Below are 5103 nucleotides of genomic sequence, written 5' to 3'. Positions count from 1 at the left end.
TCATACAGAATAGTTTCACACCATGAAAGTCTCCTGTGCTCTGCCTATTTATCTCAATTTCCCTTCCCCTCCTCCGAGCCCCTCACAGTCACTGACACTTTCACTGTCTCTATAGTTTTGTTCTTTCCAGAACGATGTACAGTTGGAATCATATCGTAGGTCGCTTTTCAGACTGGCTTCTTGAATTGGCAATATATATTTAAAGTTTTTCCATGTCTTTTCATGGCCTGATAATTCATCTCTTTTTATTGCTGAATAATATTCCACCACAAGCACGCGTCACAACTTGCATGGGAGCTGTGTGCTTACGCAGCTGGGAGCTGAAGAAGCCGCACACTGCCAGGGCCTTCCAGCTAGCACCCTGGCATCGGTGTGCTTTTTCCTATGTACCATCTCTCCTGTCCTCCACTGACAAATCTTATTACTGCACCAGCTGGCAAAGAACATTTAAAAGGCCCAGATCCATTTTCACAAAGCAAGCAAAAAGGATAATTATGAGACTGGCAGGCCATAAATCAATAATCTGCAACGGCTATCTAACCTACTGTGGTAGGGACTTTCTCAGAACAAAGGAAAGACAGCATGGGACTATCAGAATCCATGTGCACATTCCACAACTCTGTTGTAACGCTGTTGCAATTCTATACTAAAGAAATAGAGTGCCCAATCAGAACGTGTATTACCTTATATAGGAGATAAGAGTTTGCAAGTAAAGAGGAACTAATGAAAGGTATATATAGAAGGCAATGCCTCCGCCTCCTGAGTCCAGGGCTCAGCCTTTGGGTCCAAATCCTCTGGGCCAGTGCTGGCACTAATAAATGCTGCTTCCTATCTCTCTGTGTGAGAATCCCACAACAGGACCACAGATAGTAAGACTCAAAGGAAAGCATCCGGACAAACTGAAAGCTAATTACTTGTGAAAAGCATCCAAACTTACTCTGAACCAAACCACTTGTTCTGCAGGACCAATCAGTCTCATAGGCTCTCCTCCAATCTGAGATGCCACAACATCGGAGGGACTTGCTACAGTGCAGATCCTCCAGCTGAAATGGACACACTGAATTAGCATGGAGGAAGGCAGACGGGAATCTGTATGTTAAACCTCTCTCCACGGATAACATGCACAAGCCTCTTGAGGGAAGAAGCTTCTTTATTCATTGTTGTATCCTTGGCTCTTCCTCTCTCAGGATGCTGCTATAAATAGGCTGGTTCCCAGGTTGGATGGTTGCTTAGTTGGTTGAAATATCTGATTGATAGCCAACCAGTCATAACTGGCCATGAGCGGTATCTCCAGCCCTATTTAATGGTATTGGCTAATGAGCTGTCCCTTCACCATTGTTGGTGAAACCCAAAGATGATGACCTTGACTTTACCACCCTCCCATCAAGTTAAAAGGTCTATGCCCCTATCCTTAAATGCAGGCATGCTTGAGTTTTGCTTGTAGCTGACAGAATATGCCAAAGTGATGATCTCTGAGGTTAATTTTAAAGGACTGCAGGTGTGGCTCAGTGGTAGAGTGCTTGACTAGTGTGAGCGAGGCCCTGGGTTCCAGCCCCAGCACCAGAAAAAAGTTCAGGGAGTGGGAAAGGAGAGAAATAGCTTTTTCCCTGTTCTCTGGGACTTTTGCTTTTGCAGCCCTGGATCTCCATGTAAGAAGTCCAACTAACCAGAAGCCTCCATACTGTGAGGATGCCTAGGCTGTGTGGGAAGACCCCACGCGGGTTCCCCAATAGACAGACCTAGCTGAGGTTCAACCAGACAGCCATGTCAACCACCAGACGCATTATGCTTTCTTTGGGGATTTCATCCCCAGCCGTTGAGTCACTCCCAGCCCCGAGGTCTTCCCCACTGAGGCTCCAGAATCATCCCACTGCCTGGTCCAAATTCCTGACCATGCAATCTGTGTGAGCAGTAAAATGGGTGTCTCGAGATGCTTGGTTTGGGGAAAGTTTGTTAAGCAGCAGTAGTAACCGCAACAAATCGTAAGGCAGTTCTGGATGGGAATCACCTGGCTATCAGCTCCACAGCTCAGCTACGCTGAAATGTACAAACTTACATTTGAATCTCTCCCTACAATTGGTATTTCTGGAAACTTCCTTCCCTTCTACCAAAAATGGTCACTTTAGGAAAGAGAACCCAATACTCTTGAACTTCCTACACTGTCAAATGGTTCTATTTGAAAGTTTGGAAGCAGTCCACAGGCCTCAGTGCATTAGCACTGTCAGGGAGGCTTAATAAAGCAACAAGAAGACTTAAACTGAGGACAATTTAAATTATATTCCAACATAAAAATGAAGGCAGAATATATTCAGTTGTACCCTAACAGCTTCCAGGAATTGGCCAACTAATCTTTAGCGAGCCTCACAGTTTGCAGGGTCAAATGGAATCTGGGAAAAAGGAAATACTGAGGGATCTGTAAAACCTAGGTTCAAAAACAGATTCATCCATATGACGCCTGTGTGGTCCTGAGCAAGTGACTAACCTCTCTGAGCTTCTGAAATAGGTCTCATAGCATACCTAGCCCACATGGCTGCTGGGCTGCCCAAAGGAGATGCTGAGAGATGCCAAAGCACTTTGTAAAGCCACAGACAAAACTGAGCACAAGCAGTCATCACAGCTGTGCATTAAAAACTGCTTTTGAAAAGTGAGAGACGAGACCTAATGAACTGAAAATGCACCCCCACAATTTAGGGTAGTGTCAAAAAAAAAAAGAGGTACAACCAGACGCAAAACCAAGTCTGCCATGAACATTTTCTTTCTTGGTTGCAATATCCCCGGCAGGCACCCGTGTCCATATGTACCTGCTGTGCCGGGAGAGGAACAGGATAGTGACCACACACCACTTCCATGTCCTTCCCAGCCGAGGCTGCTCCTCTCTGAGCAAGTTCATCTTGTGCTGCTGCAGTGTTTTTTCCCTGACACCCCACTTTCAAAACAAGCTACAGCTGCTTTGCAAAGACTCATTTCCAATTCAGATGCTGGCACAAGCCGCCACACTTCTTTGGGTTTTCCCATCTCTTGGTTTTACGTCCAAACTGTGGCAGACCTAGGCACTTGGGTTGCTCAGTGAATTGAAATGCTGATGTTCTCTGTTCTTCATGTGCGGCTGAAAGGGCCCTGAGTCCAGCCTGCCCATCATTTTACAGAAGAGAAGACCAAGACCCAGGAGAGGAGCAGGCACACAACTAGATGTCACAACATATCACAGCATGGAGCTCCTCTTTCCATAAATAGTTCCCCTGGTTATTCCTGCACCAAGCATGTGTTCCAGACTCACAGCTGCCTGCTTGACATCTCCAGATGGATGACTAAGAAGTTTCTGAAACTCAACTTGTCCACGCAGAACTCCTGGCTTCACCCACCCATCCCACTCATTCTCTCCCATCCACCCAATCTCAGTCCACTGCCCAGTTGCCCAGCCCCAAAGCCCAGGAGTTACACTTGATTTCTTTCTTTCCCTCACTTCCTGCATCTCATTCACTAGCACGTCCTATGAAATCCATCTCCTATTACATTCTCCTAACTCTATACCAGTCACACTGGCCCAAGCTCATTTCTGCCCTGGGGCTTAGGCACATGCTGTTTTGTCTCCTGAAATACTCTTTACCAAATCCATCTTGGTGTGGATTGTTATCTCACTTCATTTAGATTTCTTTTTTTTTTTTTTTAATTTTTGGTAGTTGTAGATGAACAGCACGTCTTTATTTTATTTGCTTATTTTTTTTGTATGTGGTGTTAAGGATCAAACCTAGTGCTCATGTGTGCTAGGTAAGCACTCTGCCACTGATCCACAGCCCCAGGCCCTTCATTTAGATTTCTGAGACTACCTCAACCACTCTATCAAAAGTAGGATGGTCCTCCCCAACTCATGCCAATCCTCCATCTTGCTCTATTTTTATAGCATAATGCATATGTAAAATTGTATGATACATTTGTTCATGTATTGTACTTGTATATTATGTGTCAGTATCACTGGTATTTAAGCTCCATGAGAATGAGATCTAGCCTGTGTCAGTCTCTTGCTTTATCCATGGTGCTTAAAACACATATCAAGCACATATCATAATGTCTATTATGATATTTATTAATTGGAGGAATGAACAAGTGAGGAATGAATCAGAAAAGTAGCATATAAAATTTGGAACAAACCAGAACTTCTGAAGAAACAACTTTTAGACTTATTGCCTGTAATGTTTCTCAGCACATGGTTCATGGACAAGCAATTTTACTCATGATAGATGTTCCAAAGGGCCACAGTGCTTACAAAGGAGATAAAGAACAGAATATCTTGTTTTTTGTTTGTTTGTTTGTTTGTTTTTTATGTGTATGTGTGGTGCTGGGGATTGAACCCAGAGACTTGTGCAAGCAAGGCAAGCACTCTACCAATTGAGCTATAACCCCAACCCCAGAATATCTTATAAATGCATGTAGAGCAAGGAATGTGCTGGCGGGTGCTGGAGTCCTGACGGCTCTCTGTTTTCCTGTGCCATTGTTCATAAATCCATAGGCTGAGGCCTTGGTGCATTCTCAGGACCAGAAGAAAGATGAGCCAATTCTAAGTAGTTGAAACATTCCATCTGTGACACACAACCTAGAGTCTCTCCAGAATTCATGTTCATTGGACCTCCAAGAATTTCCTGGCAGGGAGGAATCAGCCCTGCAGGGGGCGCTGATGGCAAATGTCCATTCTGGTGTTCAGAAATTGAGCTGTTCCTTCAAGTGGAACGGATTAAAGAGGTTGTTGAAATTTATAAACATCCAAGATGTTTTCTTACTCCTGCCAGAGTCTAAGAAATTCAAAGATTCTTAAGACTCAAAGTCTCAAGTAATCAAATTGGGTTTATATAGGCAGAGTTTCACCTCAACTCTGGTACCACTTTCTCTTCACCGCCATGTCCTTAGGCATGGCCAAGGTGGCAGCTCTAAACAATCAAAAATGACCAAGAAACACTAGAAATTCTGACTGGAGAAACATATTAAGCCAACTCTCCTCTTCACAGAAGAACTGTGGATTGGTTAGAACCCCAGAATTTTGCTTCACACAAAGTTCACAGCACACAACATGATTTTCCCATTTAGAGACCTACAAATGCTAAATAAAAT

Source organism: Callospermophilus lateralis, chromosome 14 (genome assembly GCF_048772815.1).
Source record: "Callospermophilus lateralis isolate mCalLat2 chromosome 14, mCalLat2.hap1, whole genome shotgun sequence".
NCBI classification, from domain to species: Eukaryota; Metazoa; Chordata; class Mammalia; order Rodentia; family Sciuridae; genus Callospermophilus; species Callospermophilus lateralis.
The sequence above is the reverse complement of the archived record's forward strand: the minus strand, read 5'-3'. Positions refer to the sequence as shown.